Below are 27061 nucleotides of genomic sequence, written 5' to 3'. Positions count from 1 at the left end.
ACACTGAATTGTACGCCACATCTTCAATTTTTTTTTTAAATCTTATATGAATTGGTTGAAAACATGCTGATCCTTTAGAACTATAAAATTAACTGATCCCCTCTTATGCTGATGAAGTATACTTATTAATAGCAGCTAAGGGTAAGAAATGACTGCATTTAGTAGCTAATTTTTGTTAGAAACAACAGTTGGTATTAGCCACGTTAAAATAAAACTAGTGTATTTTGCAAATATATTCCAGTTGGGCATTATTTTTCAAAATCAGATCAATTCATTTGGGTATCTGGGGAAATCTTTTTTATTTAATAATTATAGATAACAGTGTTCAGTACCTAATGCATACTTGGCATTATGTAAGTACACTGCCTCATATCATTCTCACAATAAGGCCCTGTTTTAGTAGTAGTGCTTTTGCTTTATAGAGAAGGAAATTTAGGATTAAAAAGCCACTTGCCGCACTTCCCAAAGGAAGACATACAAGCAGCCAAAAAACATATGAAAAAATGTTCAGCATCACTAATTATCAGAGAAATGCAAATCAAAACTACAATGAGCTATCATTTCACACTGGTAGGATGACTATCATTATAAAGTCAAAAACCAACAGGTGTTGACAAAGCTGCAGAGAAAAAGGAATGCTGGTACACTGTTTGTGGGAATATAAACTCGTTCAACCTTTGTGGAAAGCAGTTTGGAGATTTCTTAAAGAACTGAAAATAGAGCTTACCATTCAACCCAGTAATCCAACTCCTGGGGATATATACAAAAGAACACAAATCACTCTACCAAAATGACATCCAAATACATTTGCAGCACTATTCACAATAGGGGATCCAATCCAGATGTCCATCAAGGGTGGACTGGATAAAGAAAATGTGGTACATATACATGATGGAATACTATTCAGTCATTAAAAAAAAAAAATCATGTCCTTTGCAGCTACCCGGATGCAGCTGGAGACCATCATTCTAAGTGCACTATCACAAAAACAAAAAAAACTGAAACCACGTGTTCTCACTCATAAGTGGATACTAAGCACTGGACACATAGGCACAAAGACAGAAACAACAGATGCTGGCCACTGCTAAAAGAAGAAGGTAAAGAGGGTGGCTAAGGGATACAAAATTGTCCATTGGATACCATGCTCACTACTAGTGAGGAGAGGGTCATTAGAAGCCCAAACCTCACCTTCATGCAATATATTACGTAGCAAATCCTCACATGTACCCTACAATTCTAAAATTAAAATTAAAATCAAAAAAAGAATCACGACACTGCGCTCGGCTGTCCCGTGGATCTGTCTCTTGCTTCAACCTTGTTTGGACGGAAGAGACCCAAGGATTCCTTCTCTTCCACTCTCCCACAGCCCTACGGTCACCTTTCCAGTTGTGATCACTCTCCACTTGCAACCTCCGAGACAACCTTCTCAGCCACCTCCTGTTTCTGGGACCAGCGAACATCGTTGTTGCGGTCAGCTCCTTCTTGCCCACCAACCATGAGTTCCCAGGTTCGCCAGAATTATTCCACCGAGGTGGAGGCAGTGGTCAACCGCCGAGTCAATTTGCATCTGCGGGCCTCTGACACCTACTTCTCTCTGGGCTTCTATTTTGACTGCAAAGATGTGGCTCTGGAGGCCTGGGCCACCTCCTCTGCCAGTTAGCCGAGGAGAAACGGGGGGGTGCCCACCGTGTCTTGAAGACGCAAAACCAGCATGGCCACCGCGCCCTTTTCCTGGATATCCAGAAGCCGTCTCAAGATGAGTGGGAGGAAACCCGGGACGCCATGGAAGCTGCCATGACCCTGGAGAAGAACCTGAACCAAGCCCTCTTGGATCTTCATGCCCTGGGATCTGCCCACGCAGACCCCCCATCTCTGTGACTTCCGAGAGAGCCACTTCCTAGATGAAGTGAAATTCATCAAGAAGATGGGCCACCACCTGACCGACCTTCGTAGGCTGGCCGGCCCCTAGGCTAGGCTGGGTGAGGCTGGGCTTGGAAAGGCTCACACTCAAGCTTGACTAGGAGCCCAGTGACCTCTGGGGGGTTCCTCTCAAAGTATCAGGATTTCTGCCTGAGCCTCCCATTCCAGCCGTTAGGCAACTTTTTAACTATCCTGGATCCCTCTCCCAAACCCTGGGCCAAATGAAAATAAGGCTTTTTTGCAGGGGGAAAAAAAAAAAGAATCTCTTACCCAAGATCCCAAAGGTAAAGAACATTGGAACTGGATTTGAATTTAGGTCTTTCCTAGTTAACTACCAATGGGGCTAACGACTAAACAACATTGTATCTCATGAGCCAATTCCTGCTCATGAGCCTGAAAGGAAGATAGAGTTCTTCTAAAGTCAGATGCTTTACATGGCTCTTTGATGGTTTAAAGTGTCTAACTGGGTAATACCGGTGCTTGCATTATTTTTTCTTTTTAGGTAAACAGCTTTTCTTTCATACTGTGTGTCCAGAATGCTAGAATCTTCTCTGAGTACTTGTTCAAGCACCTAAAGAGACTAAACTCTATTTTTATGTATGCATGTATTTATTTACTCATTTATCTATTTATTAATTATCATTTTTTGTAGAGATAGGGTCTTACTATGCTTTCAGAACTGGTCTCAAACTCCTGGCATCAAGTGATCCTCCTACTTGGCCTCCCAAAGTGCTGGGATTACAGGAGTAAGCTGCCATACTCGATCTTTAAACTCTATTTTTAATTAACAATGGCCTTATTTATAACCATTCTCACAGCTAACCTCCATAGGTAAGAATAAAAGTGATGTTCAAATATTTCACAACCATCTATATGACTGGTATCTAAAACAATACACTTTTTTTTTTGCAAAATACCTTTCCTTTAGTGTGGTCAGATAATTTAATCAAGAATTAACTTTGATACTGAAGTTGATTGAAACTCTAATTTTTGAACCAAAGGAGCAGGAGGAAACTCTCTGTTTCTGAATTAGTTTGATCATCAGAAACAGTGTGTACTGACTCTAGTAACCTAGATTTTAGAAAAATGCCTTCACTGTGTTACAATTTCATGTTATAACTTCAGCTTTTATAGTCAGCACACGCTAGCTTGCATTTGTGAAAGGACTGTGCATCTTTTACAAAATAACTAAACACATCATTTATCATGTTACTCAATATCCCTTACATAGAGATCCAAATAATAGATTCCTTCCAGAATTTATTGTCATTGTCTTTCCAAAATAACTTGTAGCCTCCCTAATTACCATTCAATAAATACCATCTAACCCACTGGGTTCCTATATTGTTTTTGTGCCAAGACTAGATTGTGCTTTGTCCTTTGTGAAACACAGAGCTCAATTTAGCCACAGCTATAGCAACCAACTAATCACAAGTACCTGTCAAATTTCTTCTGTCTCTCTAAATGATCTTTAATATATCTACTTTTTTCTTTTACATGTTTATCTTTACTATCCAATTGTATTTATATTTTACCTTCACAATTTGTTGATTTATTACATGGGTAAGGTCAATAGATCACTAGAAATTAGGTAGATAGATAGATAGATAGATAGATAGATAGTTGTAAATAATCATATGACATACATAAATGAAGATATACAGCCATGGGTGGTACAGTGAAAATGAGGTAGAAGATAAGGACTTAATTCATTGGTAAGCAATTGTCTTCACAGGGAAAGAAAAGCTCTTCTTCATTTTAATAGGCTGCTTGCTTAAACATTGGCCAATCATTTGCCACAAACTAGACAAATATTTGGGTAAGTCTCACCAAGTCATCATTGATCATCATTCATCAACAGGAAAAGCAACTTAAAATGCATATCATACCAATTAGTCCCCAAAGGAAAACACATTGTAAGGCAGTAAACGGAGAACCAGCAATTTTCTTATCCAACTGATAACATTAAAGTTGTCCAATAAATACAGAATGATGATGACATTATCAATATCTACATGTAGCTCTTTGAATATGAAAATACCTTTCACAGATTATTTAATCAATGCTTAGGCCATACCTGCCAGTTCTTATTCCTCTATATTATCTTGAAATAAAGCCTATATCTTTAAATATTTTTTAAAGTTCTACTAATAAATCTGTGATACATTTATCACTGATAATAGAATTGAGTCTTAAAAAATATACCCTACCCCTCTAGAAGCCAAAACCTCCCCTGCACTTGACTTATGTAGCAAATTTTCACATGTACCCTACAACTATAAAATTAAAATTAAAATTAATTTATGAAATAAAATATGCTCTACCTACAATTCAAGTCACCTCAACCAGGGGGGTGGTGGTAACTATTTAGAATAGTAAAATTTTAATAAATTGTCTCCAATTATGAATAAATATGAGAAGAATAAAAGATTAAAGTAGATTATACAGCCAATTATACTTATTTAAAATTTTAAAAATCTTGGCTAATATTAAAATAACAACATAATTAAACAACCCTACAAAATGTTTCCAAATAGAGAGACATACTCAAATGAATCAAAAAGCTATAATATATTTAAGTACAATGGGATACTGCCTGTACCCAACTTTTTTTCCATTTATTCAATTACACACATTGAATAAGATGCTGCTATTTATAAAGTACTTTTCTGAACATAAACAGGAACATTAAATTAAACAGTCTCTGCCTTCAAAAAGTTTGTGATTTGTTTAGCTCCCTTAATCATCCTGAGTACAAATAGACTCTAATTTTAGGGTTAGAATCCTTGTAATCCTGTGCCTGGTTCTGTTTGTTCTCTGTCCATTCACTTTGTTTTAATCATCTTACTGTTTTAGAGTTTTATGAGATTATATGCCTATTTAAGGTAAGAAGCTTTGTGCTTCTTGCTCCATTTCTATACATTCTCTCTTCATGGCCAGTGGAAAAAACCTACAAGAAAATCTGCCTGACTACAAGGTAATCTGCCTGACAATCTCCCCTAGTATAGTCAGGTGAAGTGACTACTTCTTGGCTACTTAGGAGTGGCTTCTCTATAAGAGATTCTCTTTGAAGGTCAGTAAAATTATACTACATTGAACAATGCTAACTTTTTAAATATATTAACTATTGAATTGCTTCTGATTCTTCAAAGGGTTGGTGTTATTGTTTTAGTCATTTTAGGAATCGTTCAAAAATAAAATTATGAAATGGTTATTTTATATGGTAAAATGGACTACTTTGACTTATTTTGCAATTTTAGACAAATAAACACATACTTAAGACTTCATTCCTATATCACAGGCTTGAGGGTTACCATTACAAATAGAAAACACAAGATTTCACAGTTTGAGTAAGATGAGCTTCTGCATTTTTTTTCTGGTGACCAGATTAAGTCCTATTTAAATCATTGTCAGCTACTTGTCAGATTATCTCAGAAAGAGAATATATAGTATAAAAATAAAGAGAAAAATGACAAGAAATCCCAAAACCCTGGGTAGTCTAAAAGTGTAGTTTAAAATGTGATAAATGTGATAAGTTTGTTCTGTTTGTTATGACTCTGAATTATTCAGCAGCACTCTTGGATACAGAGAAAAATTCTCAAACATTGGGCTTTCATGTTTGGTCTACTTAATGTCACAGATTCTGTATAATATGACAGCATTGCATAATGTACATTGGAAAAATACATGTTCTGTTCATTTCATTCTCATAGAATACAATTTCAAATCTTAGAGTGGAGGCAAATTTAGTGGCATAGTCCCTGTGGGCTATTATTTGAACATTTGCAATCTTGGGCATGTAATATATGACTATTCACTAATACAATTATTTAGTCTGCTAGTCATAAGGGTTTTCTGTGATTTATTACAAAGAATTACTGCAGAAATTCTACTTCTAGCAATGTGACATACTAAGTCTGAAGACGCTCAATGCAAACTTATACAAATAATGGATAAAAGATAGCCAAAAAAACTAACTGGGCATGGTAGCGCATGCCTGTAGTTCCAGTTACTTGGAAGGCTGAGGCGGAAAGATCGTTGGAGCCCAGCAGGTCGAGGCTGCGGTGGCCAGAAGCGTGCCACTGCACTCCAGTCTGGGCATCAGAGTGAGACTCCAATTAAAAAAAAAAAGATAGCCAAACATCTTTTGAATGCTTAGTCAGGCTTTCAGGAATTAGAAGATAATCTATAGGAGCCAGAAAGAAAAAGAAACTAAAAATCAAATCAAATAATAGGACATGGACATACTCTGCAGTTGTCTTGTTTGGGGGAAAGAGAAGAATTCTATCTTGATCATTTAAAAGATGGATTTTAGAATCCATGTGATAACCAAAGGGAAGGCATCCTCTGTGGGAAAAAAAAAGGCAGTTAGGAAAGAGACCAGCTCATATAACTTGTATCCTTGGAGAATATACAAGAAAGAGAGGAAATGGGAAAATATCTGCCAATAGGATTAGGGAAAAAAGAAGAAAGGTCAAGGAATATTATCTTTGTTTGGGCTCTGCTGGAAAAGCAAAATGAACAAACAAAAATCTATCTTGAAAATATAAACCCAGATATTTTCTTCTTTGTCAGATACTACCACAAGGGCTGGGAAGCTTCAAACTGAGAATTAATACAAAGTTTGGTCATGTTCTGTTGGTAGTCCTGAGGCACATAGACACTTCCATAACTCAAACACAAAGGATTCTCATGGAAAGAATAAGCCTGACCTAAAAGATGTGGTCACAATGAAAAAATTAATAAAAAACAATCAACCCAACATATGCAAGCCTAAGCAGGATTAGAGTTGCAAAAATTTTAAATGATAAAACAAAAATCAGAAAGTTAATGAAAATGAGTAAAATAATGAAAAACATAAAATCTAGTTTCAAGCAGTTTAGGCTAAAATAAAGCATTAGAAAAAAATTGAAAAAAAGAAAAGTCATTTAGAACTAATACAAATTTTAGAAGTGATCATTGAAATTAAAAACTCAACAGTTAGCTTAAAGAATATATTAGAAATAACTGAGATAATTTGTCAGCTAGAATATGGAACTGAGGAAACTGCACAGAATTAATCACTGAAAATAACAAAGACAGAAAATATAAAGCAATGATGAGGAGACATAATACATAAAACAAGGTATCTTTTTTTTCTTTAAATTTTTTTTATTTTAAAGATGTGGGTTACAGTTCAGGGTTAGGCATACAAATGTTCATTATGCAGGTATCCTCCCTTGTTGATGAGGTATGCCCCCTCCCTTCCCCAGGAAGATTCCTACTACTGCCAATCCCCTTTCCCACTCCTCTCCTGGCAGTTTCCCGCTACTGCCAATTCTTTTCTTATAGTATTATGATAATTACTGAAGGTCCACTTATAAGTGAGAACATGTGATACTCAGTTCTTTGTTTCTGTGAAACATCTCTCTGTATTATAGACTCTAAGTCCATCCAGGTTACTGTGAAACTCATGATCTTGTGCTTCTTTATGGCTGCATAATATTTCAGTATGTATATGTACCACTTTTTTTTATTCAGTCCTCTTTTGATGGACAGCACTAGTGGTTCCATGTTCTTGCTACTGTGAACAGTGCCGCAATAAACATACATGTGTAGGTATCTTTTTCATAGAGTGATTTGAGTTCTTCCGGGTATATTCCCAGTAGGGGGATTGCAGGGTGGTATGGAAGGTCAATTTTTAGATCTTTTAGAAATCACCACACTGTTTTCCAAAGAGGCTGTACTAGTTTACGTTCCCACCAACAGGGTAGGAGTGTTCCCTTTTCGCCACATCCTCTCCATCATCTGTTGTTTTTTGAGTTATTGATGATTGCCATCCTGACTGGAGTTAGGTCATATCTCAGTGTAGTTTTAATTTGCGTTTCTTTGATGACTAGTGAGGCTGAGCATTTTTTCATGTATCTGTTGGCTACTTGTATGTCTTTTTGAGAACTGTCTATTCATATCTTTGGCCCAATTGTAATAGGGCTGTTTGTTTTTTTCTTTTCATCATGTTTAGGTTCCTTGTAGATCCTAGATGTTAGGCCTTTGTCAGAAATACAGTAGGCAAATATTTTTTCCCAGTCTGTGGTCTGTCTCCCTGCTCTTTTGATGGTTTCTTAGGCTTTGCAGAAGCTTGACAGTTTGATGAGGTCCCATTTGTCTGTCTTATCTCTTACGGCATGGGTTTTTGGGGTTTTGATCAAGAATAGGTTACCAGTTCCAATTTCCATAAGGGTGTCTCCCACATTTTCTAAGATTCTTATACTTTGAGGTTTTATATTTAGGTTTTTGATCCATTTAGAGTTGATTTTTGTGTATGGTGATAGATCTTGTTTGAATCTTCTGCATGTGGTCAGCCAGTTTTCCCAGCACCCTTTAGTGAATAGGTTCTCCTCTCCCCAGTGGTTGTTGGTAGAGGCTCTGTTGAAGATGAGTTGTTGAGAGATTGAAGTTTTGCTTCTGGAATCTCAATCCTGTTCCTTTGGTCTATATGCCTGTCCTTGTACCAATACCAGGCTGGTTTGATTATTGTAACTTTATAATAGAGTTTAAAGTCTGGGAGTGTGATACCTCCTGCTCTGCTTTTTTTGCTGAGGATTGTTTGGTGATTCATGGTCATTTATGAATTCCTGTATTGTCGTTTCCAGGTCTGGGAAGAATGCTTCTGGCAATTTAATGAGTATCTCATGACATCTGTAGATTGCCTTGGGTGGGATGGACATCTTAACAATGTTGTTTCTTCTAAACCATGAGCATGGAATATTTTTCCATTTGTTTGTGCCATCTTTGATTTCTTTGAGCAGTGTTTTGTAGTTTTCATTGTTAAAGGTATTTCACATCTCTGGTTAGGAATATGCCAAGGTATTTGATTTTTTTTCTGGCTATTGTGAATGGGATTTTGCTTTTTATTTGGGTTTCTGTTTGTTTGTTGGTGGTGTATAGAAATGTGACAGTCTTTTGCACATTGATTTTATACTCTGAGACTTTGCCAAAGTACTTTATCAGTGCAAGGAGGTTTTTGACAGATTCCCTTGGGTTTTTCAGGTATAGAATCATGTCATCTGCAAAGAAGAATAACTTGACTTCCTCTTTTCTTATTTGGATACCGCTGATCTCCTTCTCTTGTCTGATTGTTCTAGCTAGGACTTCCAAAATCATGTTGAAAAGGAGGGGTGAGAGTGGGCATCCTTGTCTTGTTCTGGTTTTCAGGGGAAATGGTTCCAATTTCTGTCTGTTTAGCAGTATTTTAGCTGTGGGTTTCTTGCAGATGGCTCTTACTATTTTAAGGTATGTTCCATCTATGCCTAGATGTTCAAGGGTGCTGGATGTTATCAAAAGCTTTTTCTGTGTCTAATGATATAATCATCTGGTTTTTGTTTTTACATCTATTGATGTATTTAATTGCGTTTATGATCTTATGAATGTTGAACCAGCCCTGCATCCCAGGGATGACGCCTACTTGATTAAGGTGGATGATTTTTGAGATGTGTTGTTGAATCCGACTTGCTAGGATTTTGTTGAGAATGTTCACCAAGGATATTGGCCTGTAATCTCTTTCTTTGTTGGAATTTTACCTGGATCGGGTATCAATGTGATGTTAGATTTGTAAAATGATTTGGGAAGAGTTCCATCTTTCTCGATTGCCTGGAATACTTTCAGTAGGATTGGTATCAGTTCCTCCTTGTATGTTTTGTAGACTTCTGCTGGAAAGTCATCTTGTCCAGGACTTTTTTTTTATAGGTAATTTTCTTATGATATAGTCAATTTCCTGGATTGTTATTGGTCTGTTTAGGGTCTCAATTTCTTCTTGTTTCAACTTGGGGAGGTTGCATGATGTCAGAAAGTCATCCATTTCCTTTAGGTTTTCAAGTTTGTTTCCATATACATGCACATAGTAGTCTGTAATAATCGTTTGTATTTCTTTGGGGTCAGTTGTGATTTGATCTTTTGCATTTCTGAATGTGTTTATTGGGGTTTTTTCTCTCTATTTCTTCATCAGTCTAGCTAGGAGACCATCGATCTTGTTTATCCTTTCAAAGAACCAGCATTTTGTTTCATTGATTTTTTTGTGTTATCTTTTTGTCTTCTCTGTCCCTAATTTGGGCTTTTATTTTGTTGATCTGGATTCTTCTGCTGAAGTTAGGGTTTTGTTGATCTTGCTTTTCCAGCTCCTTTAGGTGATTTGTTAGGCTGTTAACTTGTGATCTTTCCATTTTCTTCATATGTGTTTGTAGAGATATGAATTCCTCTCTTATTACTGCTTTCATGGCATCCCAGAGATTTTGATAAGATGTTTCTTCATTTTCATTTGTTTCCAGGTATTTTTTAATCTGTTTTAATTTCCATGTCAACCCAAGAGTAGTTTAGCATCATGCTATTTAGTGTCAATGTCTTTGGGGGTTTTGGAGGAGCTTTGTTGGTGTTGATATTAATTTTTATTTCACTGTGGCCTGAGAAGGTGCATGGCAGGATTTAAACCTTGTGAAATTTGTTTATACTTGATTTATGGCCAAGAATGTGGTCAATCTTAGAGTACATTCCATGTGATGATGAGTAGAATGTGTATTCTGTGGTTGTTAGGTGGAGTATTCTGTAAGTATCTATTAAGTCCATTTGGTCAAGCATCATGTTGAGGTTCCAGATCTCCTTGTTGATTTTTTGCGTTGATAATGTCTATGGTTTTTAGTGGGGTCTTTAAATCCCCGACTATGATAGTGTTAGAGTCAATATCTTTTTAAAGTTTACCTAGAAGCTGCTTTATGAAAGTTGGTGCTCCTATGTTGGGTTCATATATGTTTAGGATAGATATTCCTTATTGATGGATTGAATTTTTTATCATTATGTAGTGACTTCCATATCTTTTTAAATTTTTGATAGTTTATTTTTTGATAGTTTATTTTGTCTGATATTAAGATTGTAACTCATGCTTTCTTTTGTGTTCCATTCACTTAAAATTTTGTTTTCCATCCTTTTACTTTGAGTCTATGAGTGTCCTTTTTGGTGAGATGAGTTTCTTGGGGACAATATATTTCTGCCTCATGATACTTTATCCATTTTGCCTTTCAATGTCTTTTCAGTGGTTCATTTAGGCCATTCACATTCAGGCTAATTATTGAAATGTGAGAGTTAGCCGGGCTCGGTGGCTCAGCCTGTAATCCCGCGCCTTGGGAGGCTGAGGTGAGTGGATTGCCTGAGCCTGTGGAATCGAGACCCGCCTGGGCAACTTGGCGAGACCTCATCTCTACAATAAATCAAAAATCAACCAGGCGTGGTAGCTCCTGCCTGTAGTTCCAGCTACTTGGAAGGCTGAGGCGGAAGGATCACTGGAGTACAAATGAAGAAAAACCAAAAGAAGATTTTCCTCCCTCCTTCCCCCACCCCCTTCTTTAATTCTTTAGTTCTGGGATGAAGAGGTATTTTTTACTTCTGGTTTCTCAATCTCCTATTCTTCCTTATGTGAATCCTCTGGCTTTGTTCAATTTTGGAGCTGGACTAGTGGTGGGAGGCTGTACTTTTTTGCAGTTTTGAGATTTAATTGAGGGGGGAGCTGTGATTCGGAATCTATCTTTAGATCCCAATATCCACTGACTGGTGTGTGGGCTCCCTGGAACCCATTCACCACTTCCTTACAATCTGTCCATGAAGTGGCGGTATACTTTTGCTCCCTGAAAGCAAAATGAGGTGAGAAAAATGAAAAGAATGGCAAAAGGAAGGATAGGGAGTGAGAGGAAGGTGGAGAGAGAAGTAAGAGGGGAAACAGACAGACGTAACAACTAACAAATGAAAAGAGACACAAACAAAGACAGAAAAGAGTAAAAAAAAAAAAACTAAAACATACAAGCACACAAACTGACAAAACCCCCCCTATTGTTATACTCTTCCTCAAAAATACTCATACACAATTAGGAAGTCTAAAAAAAAAAACCAATAACATAACAGTAACAAAGCAAGTATGAAAACATTATCAAAAACTGAAAGAAGGAGAAAGAAAAAAATTAAAACAAAAAACAAACAAACAGAAATGAGCAAAACCAACAGACCAAAAAAAAAAAAACTCACTCTGAAGTAGTGCCTATAAGTCCAACTTCCTTTCAGCTCTGATCTCCAGCCCTTCCCCTCTACTCTCAGCATAAGCTGATAGGGTTGCTCTCAGCCTGGGTCAGATGCCCCAGGCCTTCTGTGAGAGGAGGATCAGATCTGGACTCACCCAGCTTGCCACCTGTCAAGTCTCCCACTCAGATCTGATGTGTCTGTGTCTGATTCAGCATGGGGGAGGGGCTTCTGTCTCTCCAAGTTTGATGAAATGACCTTAGGTTCCAAGTTGGAGGTTGGATGGAGCTGGATGGGGTAATGCAGGTCACTGCCTGGATCCGGGATAGAGAAAGAAAAAATGGCTGCAGTCTGTGTTTCCTCACCAAGGGTGGAGCTCCTCTCCAGCTCTCTCTCTCCATGGGTCAGATTGGGCCTCCAGCTGCTTTTCTGTCACAGGTAATGGTGTGGGCAGGCACCAGGTGATGAGAATCAGCTGTATTAGGCAGGCTTTTCTCAGAAGAGTCCCGAGAATAACATACAATCCTGCACACTAGCAGCTCCAATCTCAGGACATGGTGAGTTACAGTCACCGCCAGAGGAAAGCCCTGGGTGCATGAACCTGAGTCTCCCCTCATTCAGACTTTCACTCACTCAGCAGCACATGCCTACTGGACATGCCTACATGGACACTGGCTTTTGTGGACACTCTCACAGTTCGACCTGTCCCATTGCCATCTTGCTGGAAGTCAAAACAAGGTATTTCAATACATGACTAAAGCAAGTTCCATAAAAAAAGAATAGAAGGAGGTAATATGCAAGCAGAAAGTGGACAATATTTTTTTAGAAGAGATGAAAAGACATAAGTTCTCAGATTAAAGATATGTGTCCAGTTAATCCATAAGTAAAAATGATACCCAAAAACATTACTGTGAAACCAAAGAGTAAAAGAAAAGAGAAACAAACTTAAAGGCCACCGAAAGTAAAAGTCAATTATTTACAAAGTGGCAAAATTAATTAGACAACAGAAAATAGAGGTCATAAGCAAGTCAAATCATATTTTAAAATATTTTATTTTAATTAATTAATTATTGGGTTGTTTTTTTTTTTTTTAGAGTTGTGTGGTACCTGTGATGGTTTGCTACATGACTAAATTGGGTAAATCTGAGGTTTGGGCTTCTAGTGAGCCCTTTCTCCTCCTAGTAGTGGACACAGTACCCAATCGGTTGTTGTTTGCCTCTTATCCCCCCATCCCATTCTCCCTCTTCTAGCACTTCCCAGCTTTTACTGTTCCCACCTTCGTGCTTTCATGTCCAATGTTTAGGTCCCACTTATAAGTGAGAACATGTGGTATTCAGTTTTTTGTTTCTGTGATAGTTTACTTAGAATGATAGTCTCTAGCTGCATCCTCGTTGCTTCATAATGCATAATTTTGTTCTTTATAGCAGCATAGTATCTCATTCTGGAATTGGATTGCTCTTGTCTTTCCAGCTCCCTTAGGGGCAATATTAGATTGCTTACTTAAGATCCCTCAATTTTCTTGATATGTACATGAAATGTTATTAACTTCCCTCTCGGCATTATTTTCATAGTATCCCAGAGGATTTGGTGTGCTTTGTCTTTGTTTTCTTTTGTTTCTAGGAATCTTTTTATTTCTGCCCTGATTTCTGTGTTAACCCAAAAGTTATTCAGAAGCATGTTTAATTTCCATGTATTTGTGTGTTTGGGGGAGTTCCTATGGGTGATGATGCTTATTTTTATTCCAATGTGGTCTGAGAAGATGCTTGGTATTATTTTGACTTTTTAAAATTTGTTCTTGTTTTATTTATGTCCAAATATGTAGTCAATCTTGGAGTATGTGCTATGTGCTGATAAGATGAATGTATATTCTGTGGTTGTTGGATAAAATGTTCTGCAGATATCTATTAGATTCAGTTGGTCAAGTGTCAAGTTAAGGTTCCAGATTTTCTTGTTAGTTTTTTGCCTCGATGATCTGTCTAAGGCTGTTAGCAGAGTATTAAAGTATTCAACAATAATGGTATCGTTAGCTTTGGGGGTTAGGAAATTCTTGGCTAAAATTGTTTTTATTTAAGTATGTTAAAGATGGGACTCCAGTTTCTTCTGGTTTGTAAGGTTTCTGCTGAGAATTCTACTGCAATTCTGATGAGACTTCCTGACCCTGTCTAGCTGCCTTTAGGACTTTTTCTTTCATGCCCATCTTGGCAAGATGGATAATTATGTGCCCTGGGAATGGTCTTCTCATATAATACCTCACAGATCTCTGAAGCTCTTGCATCTGTATGTCATCCTCTTTGGTGAGATAGGGAAATTTTTCTTGAATGGCATCTTAGAAGGCTTGTCCCAGAGAGTTCTCAGTTACCCCTTCTCTTCAGGGATATCAATCAACCATAATCTTTTTACATAATATCAAACCTCTTATTTGCTATGCTCGTTCTTCCTAGCTCTTTTCCTCTTGTTTTTATCAGATTGGGTTAATTCATTAGTTTGATTGATCCTCAAGCTCTGAGAGTCTTTCCTTTACCTGGTCAACTATTCTGTTCTCAAAATTCTGGTCTCAAGCAATCCTCCTGCCTCACCTCCCAAAGTGCTGGAACTACTGGCATGAGCCACTGGACCCAGTGATTCTGCTGTTAAGGCTTGCTATTGTGTTTTGAAATTTCAAGAGAAAATTTCTCATTTCCAGAAGTTCAGTTTGATCCTTTCTTATAATGGCCAGCTCAGCTTTCACTTCCTGTGCTGTTGTCATGACCTGGATGATTTGTGTGTCCACTTTCTCATGGACCTTGTTCAGTGTCTTTGTCATTCATAATCTGAATTCTATCTGTCATCAGGGAAAGGTTGTTCTGGATAGGTTCCATTACTTAGGATCAGGAAAGCCCTTTTATGTGTATCAACTCATTAAGTCTTTGGGGATTGCTGTTTTTCGTTTTGTTTTGTTTTTCTCTCAGGTTCTTCTTCATTTATAAGGGCAGACTCTTTTCTTGTTATTTTATTTTTAGATAAGTTTGCTACTGTTTGGTGGCAATTTGTGTGTTTTGTTTGTTTTTGTCTGACCTCCCTCCTTGAGTCTGCCGGTGGCAGGGGCAGCAGCGGCAAGTGGGGTGGTGAACCAGCGGCAAACTCTGGAACTGCTTCACCAGTGCAGTCTGGCAAGAATGGGGCAAGACCTTTTCTCATTCAGAGACTTTATGCTTTCTCCAGTACATGTGCAAGATTCTCTGGCTGGAATTCTGATGGCCTCCTCCCAGTCAGCATATCTCCTAAGCAGGACTGGCAGGTGACCAGGTGTAGCCATGTAGCTCTACCCTGGTTCAGGTGCTCTTGAGGGTGTGGAGTAGCCTCCTACTACTGTGCTGTACAGAGGTGGCCCACGTCTTAGTTCCTGCCTTGCTCCATGGGTGAGGCTATTGCAACATTGCAGCCCCCTAAGGACCGGCCACATCTGCAGCCCTGACCTGAATCTGAAATGGCTGCCGGCACAGTAGAAACATCCTTAAAGTGGTCACATCACCCCCTACTGGGTGCTGCAGTGGGAGGAAAGGGGGAGTGCACATGCAGCACAGACCACTCCTATAGGGTGTTTCCCACTGAGCCTTTCCATGAGTGGGTCATGGCCACGGTGCCAGGGCTTCTGGGAACTGCGGTTCCTCAGGCTTCACATGGCTCCTGCCAATGCCTTTGTCTCTCTGCAGGGCAATCTTCCGCGCTGGGCTGGGATAGGAAGGGTATTTTGGGGAGGACCTGGGCTGTCTCTCCCTTGGCTGAGGCTGCAGAGGCTTATACGAGGTATGTAAAGAAGAAAGGCTGTTGTTTTCACTCACCCCTTCCATCTCCAAAGACTGTCTCCCAATCTCGTGTTGAGGTTACTTCTAGGAGTATCTAGGCTTGGAACTGCTTATCCTCCATGTCTCCCAGGTGACCATCTGCTAGACCTAAGCTTGGGTTTTCAGGTCAATTCTTACAACCCTAGATCCACTCCTCCAAATAGGTTTCTTTGCTGAGAGCTGCAAACCTGCAATGTCTTCTGTTGGCCATCTTGGTCCCTCCTCCTTGAAAATGTTTTTATAGAAAATAATTATCAAACAAAAATTGTGTCTAACTATTATTCATTTGTTAAGAGTGAGGGAAAGATAACACCATTTTGACCATAAAAAAGGAAAGAAAGGAGAAAAGCTAAGGAAATTTACCACTTACTAATGTTCATTGAAAGAAGTACTAAGATAAATTTAATGAAAAATAAAATTGAACCCAAATTGAAGGAGTAAAATGCAAATAACAGTACTGAACCAGTAAATCAGTGAGCAAGCATGGACTGCATAAAATAACAGTAACTAAATGTAAGAAAAGTGTAAATTAAGAGAGGGTTGCCTGAGCCCGGGGGTTCAAGACCAGACTGGGCAACTTTGTGAGACCTGATCTCTACAATAAATCACAAAAACTAGCCAGGAGTAGTGGTGTGCATCTGATGATCCAAATACCTGGAAAGCTGAGGCAGAAGAATTACCTAAGCCCAGCAGGTCAAGGCTGCGGTGGCTGTGAGCATGCCACTGCACTCTAGCCTGGGCAACAAGAGTGAGACTCCAACTCCAAAAAAAAGAAAAAAAATTGTACAACATTTACCCATATATGGCGTGGAAGATTTTCAGATTAAAAAGTTTAACTTCCTTCATTTTGAAATAGTTAAAGATAACCAATATTCAACTTTAGATCAAATTAAATATTTCTTCTTCAAAATTTAAAGATAGTCATTAAGAAATACAAACAAAATTTTTATTTTCAAAACTAGTAATAGGGGAAAAATGAAGATAAACAAAATGTACTGCATTTAGTAGATATTAGGAGAAAAAAAGGCAAGAAAAATGTAATAAATAGATAGCATAGAAGATGGAAGTGGGAACAAAAATCCAAATAACTGTAAATGGACAAAAAACCATTAGTTGAAAAATTGGTATTCTTAAATTAGACTTGAAAAACTAAGCTTAGCCATAGTTAAATTAAATCTAGGTAGTATTAATGTCCCTCTGTCCATCTGAGTTCCCTTGTAGCTGCTATGGGTTGCCTATATTCTGACAGCTCCTCAACTGCTTGTACCTGTTTCTCTTCTTTTCTGCTTGAGATCTCTCATAAGCTCTCTGACTGCACAGATAATCATTCTGGATATGTGGAGTTAACCTCCCAGAACAACTTTTAGAGATGAAGTCAGTGCATAAATCTCCCAGCCTCCCCCAGTTCCTGGGGGAACAGTTTCTCAGAGGTTCCTCAGAGCTATGAACCCAACTTCACTACTGTGAATATCTGCTTATTAGCACAAACTTTGTTGGCTTGTCTCCCATGACATTTCCCCCAGTGTCTCACTTAAGGTTCTTGGCATTATATCTCTGAACTGTGTGCTCTAAAAAAATTTTTTTTAAAAAATTCAAGTATATTATTGAAAATTATAACAAAACAAAAAAGCAGAGTACCACATTTTCTCACTCATAAGTAGACACTGAACATTTATCGTAATGTTTTAAGAAAGGGTTTGGCAGTAGCAGGATGCTGCTAGGGGAGGTAGGGTAGGCACATAGCATCAATAAGGGTACCTGATCTCAAACCAGGAAAAGTGGGGACCAAAGGGAAGCCCAAACTTTACCTGTACGATGACCACTTATCTATTTAATCCTGAACTGGTACCCCAGATCTTTAAAATAAAAAATTACAATGAAATTCACAAAACAATTATAGTAGGAGATTTTAATAACTAGCAAACCACACTGACTAAAAATTAGCAAAGATATGAAATAAATTTAGAACTTGACCTTTTGAAGATAGATAGAACATAGGCCACAAATTGTCTCAACAAATACCAAAGAATGTATACTATACCCACTAAATTCTCTGTGATACAATAAAAGTAAAATAATAAAAAATTACTAAGACCTTTCATACATTCATAAATTTGAGAAAACACTCTTAAATTATTCATGAGTCATGGAAGATATGAAAATGGAATTAGAATGAATGTAAAACTGAATGACAATGAAATACATGTAAGGCAGTACTGTGAAGAAAATTATAATCTCCTTAAAGTGATTATATTAACATGAAAGAACATTTTAAAAATAATGAAATAATCATCCAATTGGAAAAAAATGAACAATGGAATATGTTCAAAAAACAGAAGGATGAAAAAAGTTAAAATGAAACCACGAATATTACACAGAAAAATGGAAGATATCAGAATCCAAGCTTCACTGTCTAATAAAGCAATCACTAGCTTCATGTATCTAATAAGAACTTGCAATGTGGCTAGTGGACATAATTTTTAATTTGATTTTAATTAATTTTAATGTAAATTTTAAAACTGAAGCAATATAAATTCTTTTCATTAACTCTTATTGCTTTGGTAAGAATTCATTGTTTTGGCCATGGTGGAACAGGGTCTCACTCTGTCACCCAGGCTGGAGTGCAGTAACACAATCCTGGCTCACCACAACCTCAAACTCCTGGGCTCAGGTAATCCTCCTGCCTTCTCCTGGAGCTAGGACTGTAGGTATTGCAATTTTTTTTTGTTTTGTTTTAACATCACTGCTTTAATATCATGAAATACAAGTACAAAACATTGTAAAAGTATACTTTTTACTGCTTGGAGATGAAATAATACATTTGTATTTTTACCAGAATCTGTATTATCCAGCACTAGCCACTGTGCTAATGGATTTCCACAGGGAATTTTTGCTATTCCTATGAGGTTTTATCATGAATAAGAAAGCTCACAACTCTTTTCAACCATTGTAGACGTACATCTATCATACTATTCCTGTTCAAGATATTTTGGAAAACTGTTAAGAAATACAAAATCACCTTAGCCAACAGTTTTGAGTGAGTAAATTTATTCCATAGTAGCTAAGATCTCCCTTATGTTGGCATTTCAGAAAGACTGTGCACTTATTTGAGGTTAGAAAAAGTGCTGTCTTAATAGCCCTCTTACTGTGATGGAAGGCAAATGACTATTTTCTGAAAAGTCCAGAATATTCTATTAGTTATTGGTTAAGCAGCAACTCATGAAACCCCATTTATAGAAAACAACAGCAACAGGACTGTTGAGTCCTACATGTACCAAAGAAAAACAAGTTGAGGGAAGACCCTTCAAAAGCACAATTATTTTTCAGAAGGCAGGCCCTTGGTAGCACAGACTTCCTCTGCTAGGAAGAACCCATTGGCATCAGTGTACCAGCTAGTGTTGTGAGAGTCTGCATTCGATATCTGTGAATTTTTTTTTTTTTTGGAGAGTCAGTGCAGTGACTCTGACATTTCCCATTTTATGATGGTTGATTGACCAGCACACCTATCCACACCACGCTAAGTGTTCAGCAGTTTTTGACCAAACAGGGCATGACCCTGCGTCCCACCCTCCCTATTCACCCATTCTTGCTCCAAGTGATTTTTTGTGTTGTTTCCCTGGATGGAAAAAGTCCTCAAAGGGAAATATTTTGCTGATATGGAAGAGGTGAAACAAGAAACGGCAGAAACACTAAAAGGCATCAAAATTGATGATTTCAAAAAGTGTTTTGAGCAGTGGAGAAAGCATCTTGATAGGTCTATCGCATCAAATGAAGGGTACTTTGACAGTGATTGAAGTTTAAACATGTAAGAATAAAAACACAAATATTTATAAATAAATTCCGGGGAGGTTGTCCCCCCCAAAAAAATTTTACTTTAACCATTGGGAATTAGTCATACAATTTGAGGTCTTCTGTAAGTGTAAAATACACACTATACTTTGAAGATTTCATATAAAAAGAAGATTAAGATATCCAATTAATAATTTATATATTAATTACATGTTAAATGATAACATTTTGGATGCATTAAACTGTATTATTAAACTCACAGAGTTTAGCAATATTATGGAGTTCAGAATTAATATACAAAATGTAATAGCATTTCTATGCAACAAGAAATAAATGTAAGTAAAATTTTGTCATGATAAACTTTACAAATTTACAAGTTACGATAAAAAGTACTAAAAGAAATAAAAGTATATCTAGACAAAATGAAAATTACTTCATAGTTAAACGTTTCATTAGTTAAAAGTAAAAAATATATAAATTTACTTCATATAATTGTAAATAAATATATAAATTTAGTTCATTTCAATTGCATTTCTACATACTAGACATGAAAATTTGGAAGTAGAAATTAAAGATCAGCACCATTTAGGTATAACCTTAACAAAATATGTACAGCATCTGTATGCTAAAATCTGCAAAACACTGATGAAGGAAATTTTTTAAAAACCTATATAGAATCTGGGCTTAGTGGCTCAGCCTGTAATCCCAGCACTTTGGGAGACTGAGGCGAGTGGATTTCCTGAGCTCGCAGGTTTGAGACCAGCCTGGGCAACTTGACAAGACCTCCTCTCTACAATAAATCAAAAATTAGCCAGGCATGGTAGCTCACGCCTGTAATTCCGGTTCCTCGGAAGGCTGAGATGGAAGGATCGCCGGAAGCCAGCAGGTCAAGGCTACGGTGGCCGGGAGTGGCCACTGCACTCCAGTCTGGGCGACAGAGTGAGACTCCCACTCAAAAAAAAAAAAAAGTTGTAAAGGCAACTCACAGAATGTCATTTTAATAAATATTGCTAGAATAATTGGACAATTGTATTTAAAAAACTAATCAACCTATACCTCACACCTATCATAGTAATTAAATCTGGATAGATCATAGGCCTAAATGTAAAACTAAAATTTTTAAAACTTAACAGAGAAAAAAATTTTGATCGTGGGTTAGGCAAAGAACTCTTCGCCACAATACTATAAACATAACAAATAAAAGACAGAAATAAATGATATTTCAAACTTTATCATAATTAATTTTTCTGTTCTGTGGACTACATAGGAGAATGAAAGGAAAATTATCAACTGAGAAAAAATATTTGCAAGTCACATATCCAACAAAGAACCACATCCAGAATATATATGTATGTGTGTGTGTGTGTTTGTGTGTGTGTGTGTGTGTGTGTGTGTGTGTGTGTGTATCCAGAATAAAGAACTCTCAAAACTCCATAATAAGGAGATAAAGTTTCAATAGAAGAGTAGACAAAATTTTGAACGGAAACATTATCCAAAATGATAGGGATAACGAACAAACACCTGAAGCACAATAAGATACTGTTTCATACTTATTACAATGGCTAATATTTCAAATTAATAAATAACTGACCATACCAAGGCAGGTGAGGACATAGAGCAACTGAAATGCTCATAGATTGCCTTTGGGAATGCAAAATTGTACAGTCACCATAAGAAACTGTTTGATAGTCTCTATTAAAATTAAACAGCCGGATGCAGTGGCTCATGCTTATAATCCCAGTACTTTGGGAGGCTGAGGTGAGAGGATTGTCTGAGCCCACAGGGTCAAGACCAGCCCAGGTAACTTGGCAAGACCTCATCTGTACAATATATCAAAAATTTCCCAGGCATGGTGGCGCATGCCTGTAGTTCCAGCTACTTGGAAGGCTGAGGTGGAAGGATCACCTGAGCCCAACAAGTCAAGGCTGCAGTGGCTGTGAGTGTGCCATTGCACTCCAGCCTGGGCGACAGAGTGAGACTCCCAACTAAATAAATAAATAAAATGAAACATACCTCACAGCTGAGTAATTCTACTCTATTTGCTCAGTTAGAAACAGGTTATTGAATGTATATGAGCTCAGTGTATGAGAGAGGTGGCCTTAAAAATCCCCAGGGAAATGATGAGTTATTCAATTAAATGGTGATGGAATAACTATAGATGTATGGTAAAAGAGGCAACTAGATCTCTACCTTGCATTGAAGATACATGTGCACATTTCTCACACCAGTGGATGAACACTTAAATGCAATTTTTAGAAGAATATATAAAAGAATAATTTTATGATATCAGGGTAGAGGAGAATTTTTAAATAAACATGAAACCATAAAAGATAAAAGAAAATATGATAAATCTGAGAACAATGCAATTTCAAATCTTCAATGTGAAAAAGACACTTTAAGCAAAGGAAAAACATATAAAAAAGACCACAGATTGGGAGATTTTGTACAGATGACAAGCTAATACTATGAGATCATGGGAAGAATTCCTATAAAAAAATCAAGAAACAAAATTTCAGTCAAAAAGTGAGCAAAGTACATAAATAAAAATGGGACAAAAACCTGAATAGCTGTTAAATTATGAACTATATAATATTTATATTTAATATTTCAAGAAAATATTAATGGGAAAAATTATGGTTTATTAATACAATGGAATGCAATAAAGCAGTTTAAATAGTTGAGCATGTATGTATACAAACACTAAAACATGTTACTGGGGAAAAAACAAGCTGCAAAAGAACACCTTCAGAGAAACACCAAAAACGTATATTTTTAAGTTATTTTGTCAACATGTATTACATATATTTATACATATATTACATGTATTACATATATTTATACAGATACATCCATAAATGTCAAAAACTTTTAAAATGTATGAGAAAAGTTCATGTCAGTTTCTCAAAAGTGGCTTCCTCAGGAAAAAAAAGAGAGAATAAATGGTGAAAATTTGGATATATCAGTAGATGTTATTTGTATAAAATGAGAGAGAGAGGGAGAAAAGAGTTAAACCAAAAACAGCAAATGTTGACAATGATTTAAACTTAGTGTTGCATATATTTTCTGTGTGTTTGAATTTTAATAACTTTTAAACAATTTCTTCATAAAAGCATAACATTTCATAAGTGTTTTAAACAATGTCAAAATTATTAAACACACATTTATTCTCCCAAATAGCTCCCTTAAAGGGCAACATTCATGTAGGTTTGTGCTTCTGAAAAATAAGCTTTCTTCCTGTTTCATATATTCCCCTTGTTTAAAGATGGAGCAAGTCAAGCACAGTAAGACACACCTGTAATCCCAGCTACTTGAGAGGATTACTTGAGCCCACAGGTTCAAGACCAGCCTGGGCAACATAGAGAGACTTTCAAAAAAAAAAAAGATAAGAGTAAAACTCTGAACTTTAATCATATAATTAAGAATTTCCAGCCGGGCTCGGTGACTCAGCCTGTAATCCCTCTCTTGGGGAGGCTGAGGTGAGTGGATTACCTGAGCCCGCGGGTTCGAGACCCACTGGGCAACTTGGCGAGACCTTATCTCTACAATAAATCAAAAAATTAGCCGGGCATGGAAGCGCACGCCTGTAATTCCAGCTACTCGGAAGGCTAAGGCGGAAGGATCAACGGAGCCCAGCAGGTCGAGGCTGTGGTGGCCGGGAGCGGCCACTGCACTCCAGTCTGGGCGACAGAGTGAAACTCCAGCTCAAAAAACAAACAAACAAAAAAAGAATTTCCCAGGTCGGGCTCAGTGGCTCAACCCTGTAATCCCAGCACTTTGGGAGGCTGAGGTGAGGCGACTGCCTGAGCCCATGGGTTCAAGAACAGCCTGGATAACTTGGCAAGACCTCATCTCTACAATAAATCAAAAAATTAGCAGGGCGTGGTAGTGCGTACACCTGCAGTTTCCACTACTTGGAAGGCTGAGGCAGAAGGATCACCTGAGCCAGCAGGTCGATTGGGTAGCCATGAGCATGCCACTGCACTCTAGCCTGGACAATGGAGTGAGACTCCAACTCAAAAAAAAAAAAAAAAAAAGAATTTCCCAAGAAGGGAAGGGGCTGTGGTTTGAAACTAATGCTATGTATATTAAGATCTGTCTCTTTAACGCTCTTGCATCATCTATTAAGTTACTGGGCATTGTACTTTTTTTCCAGTAAATATTAGATACATATCCTAAGAGTATTTCTTCATTTTGCCTGAAGGAGCAGGCCTTAGGTAAAGCAGTGAGATCAGAAGTGGAAACTAAAAGCCAGGCACAGTGGCTCATACTGTAATCTCAGCACTGTGGGAAGCCAACGTGAAGGATTGCTTGAAGCCAGGAATTCGAGATTAGGCAGCACTGCAAAATTTGGTCTCTACAAAAAATAGAAAAATTAGCCAGGCATGGTGGCCACGTCTGTAGTCCCAGCTACTCAGTAGTCTCAGTTACTTGGGAGGCTAGGGTAGGACAATCACTTGAGCCCAGGAGTTCCAGGATGCAGTGAGCTATGATCACACCAGTGCACTCCAGTCTGGGTAACCAAGAGAGACCCTGTCTATAAAAAATAAAAACAGAAACTAAAAGAAAAGTCAAAGTTTTAATTGTTTAATTGTATACCCCAGTCTAACCACTCCCATTCATGCCCAAAATTATAACAAGTTGTCAAAGCTATACCCAGGAAATAATATTCAGAACGGTCCTCAGGCTTCCTCTACTTCCAGCAGGATACTGTAAATTATTCAATTATCTAGAATTCCTTACGCTTCTTTTTACAATAAAAGTTTCTCCTCTACTTTGATAAGGGCTTCCTGAAGCTCTTGATATGAAAGCCTCGCCTTCCTAGACAACTGCTATTCGAAATGAAAAGCAGCATGGGTCTTGTCAGCCTCCATCTTACACTATTTAATTTTCACTCTGGAGTTCACAAAATGGCCATTTCTATAATGCATTCCATGTTTCCGGATAACAAAGATTGCTAGCACAGTAAATATCCATCTAAGCCTTCCTTCTCATCAACAAAACATGTCGTTTGTAATACCCACACATCAACAGAACTTTCTCAAGCCTGCCACTATTGCTTTTTCATAATTATATTTTATAATCCTCCTTTACACACGAGAGCTCAATTCACTTCCTCCTACAATGCATTAGCATCCTCTTCAAATCCATTAGTGGTATCACAAGCTCCACAGCATCGTTCCCTCTTCAAAATATTTTATTATTAAGTTACTGTACAGCGAACTGGGAGTCTATGAATATTTAAGCAAGACATTGTATGTTTATGTACACTCTGCCAAGACAAAAAAAAAAGCTTATTCACCCCAATATTTTGGCAGTGGTTTCAAAGCTGCTATGTTCTTTAAGAGGTGTTTACTCAAGTTGAAATGATTGTTAACAAATAAGTAAAGAATTCACTTTCTGAATTCTTGATGATTTAATCCTTACCTGTTCTTCAATCTGCAAGTAAAGTGTCAATGCTGGTTAGCAGCAGGGAAAGGAACAGGCAAACTGACTCTAGTCATTCTAATAAGCCTGGGCAGTTCGTAGCACTGGTAACTCATTCCAGTGTTGCTGGCCTGGTATTCACTTTTTAATATTTGAAACTGATTAGCCCTACATATTGTTGGTTATGGTGACATCTCTATATTGTTTGCAATTCTCTAAGCTATCCCACTCTCTTAAGACAGTAAATTTAGTGTATGGATAAACATTAATAAACCATTAATTTCATCCAAAATAAAATTAATTACATGATTTGATGCACTGCATAGTTGAGATATAACAACAAAAAAGAGAGAAAGTCTGTAGAAGTAACCCAAATGTCCATAAATAAATATGGTATAGCCATACACTAAAACATTTTTCAGCAATAAAAATAAATGAGATACTGATGCATGCTACAACATGGATGAAACTTGAAAGCATTATGCTAAAGAAAAGAAACCAGTAACAATAAAAACATAAATTATATAATTCCATTTGTATGAAATGTCCAGAATAGGAAATTCTATAAAGAGACAGAGAGTAAATCAGTGGTTATCTAGGGTTGTGGGGCTGAGAGTGAGGAAAGAAAACAAGGAGGTGATACCTAAAAGGTACAAGTTTTATCTTTGCTGTGATGAAAGCTTTCTCAAATTGACTGTGCTTTACATTAAAAAAGACACCTGCACTCATATGTTCATCGCAGCCCAATTCACAATTGCAAAGATGTGGAATCAACATAAACACCCATCAACCAGTAAGTGGATAATGAATATTATTCACTCATAAAAAATAATAAAGTAGTATCTTTTGCAGCAACTTGGATGGAATGAGAAAGCATCATCCCAAGTGAAGTAATACAGGAATGGAAAAATCAAATGCCACATGTTCTCATTTACAAGCAGAAGCTAAGCTAAAGAACTACAAAGGCATACAGGATGGTATATTGGGCAATGATGACTCAAAAGAAGGATGGTTGAAAAGTCACCTTCTGGGTACAACGTACATAGGTGGAGGAAGTGGATACACTTAAAGCCCAGACTTCTTTGCCACTATAAAATGCATCCATGTAACCAAAAACCATTTGCACCCCCTAAAGCTATTGAAAGTTTTTTCTTTTTGAGTTGATGTCTCCCTCTGTTGCCCAGGCTGGAGTGCAGTGGCACACTCACGGTCACTGCAGCCTTGACCTGCTGGGTTCCGGAGATCCTTCTTCCTCAACTTTTCAAGTAGCTGAAACTACAAGTGCGAGCCACCTCACCTGGCTCATTTTTTTAATTTATTGTAGAGATGAGGTTTTGCCAAGTTGCCCAGGCTGATCTCGAACACTTGGGCTCAGGTAATACTCTCACCTTGGCCTCCCAAAGTGCTGAGGTTACAGGCTTGAGCCATCACACCCAGTGAAATTTTTTTTTAACATGAAATTTACTGTGAGTATGGTTGCATGTATCTGCAACTATACTAAAAATTGTGGTACTGTTCAGCTTACATGGGTAAATTGTATCATGCATGAATTACATCTTAATAAATCTGATTTTTAAAAATGAGTTGTGGTAACCAACTTCATTTCTCTTAACACAAAAGCCACATTATTAGGTCTATCATATTAGACATTTACTATCAGGTTCTTAAGGTGTGTGTGGAGAGGGAGGTGGGGTGTGAGGGGTGTTAGTGTATGGATCAGGCAAGGAAGAGGTTGACCTATAGAAAATCACTATGCAGTTTATCACACTACATATACCTCTTCTCTTGACAGAGTGCAGTTCCCACCACTATGTCAAGAACCTGCTCCACATAGAAACTTTGGATGATGATGTGACTGATGACGTGTCATCTATCTAAAAAAGTGATTGTAATGTCTGCTTTAATGATGGCATCAGTAGTGTGGTGAGATCGATAAACAAATGCAGTGGTCAACATTATAGATTTATTTTTTAAAGCATGGCTACCTTGCTATCATTTAGCAAAGATAATTGGCAACCTCTTTCTCTCCAGCAATGTTTGCCCTTATTCTTTTTTTTTTTTTTTTTTTT

The 27061-nt window shown here is 37.4% G+C and overlaps 1 pseudogene; it reads left to right on the top strand.

The window, feature by feature from the left end:
* Positions 1-1495: 1495 nt before the first annotated feature.
* LOC103258032 overlaps positions 1496-27061 on the top strand; it is a 75486-nt pseudogene continuing 49920 nt past the window's right edge.

Source organism: Carlito syrichta, unplaced genomic scaffold (genome assembly GCF_000164805.1).
Source record: "Carlito syrichta isolate Samal-C Ts95f unplaced genomic scaffold, Tarsius_syrichta-2.0.1 Scaffold301937, whole genome shotgun sequence".
Taxonomy (NCBI): Eukaryota; Metazoa; Chordata; class Mammalia; order Primates; family Tarsiidae; genus Carlito; species Carlito syrichta.
The sequence above is the reverse complement of the archived record's forward strand: the minus strand, read 5'-3'. Positions and strand labels throughout refer to the sequence as shown.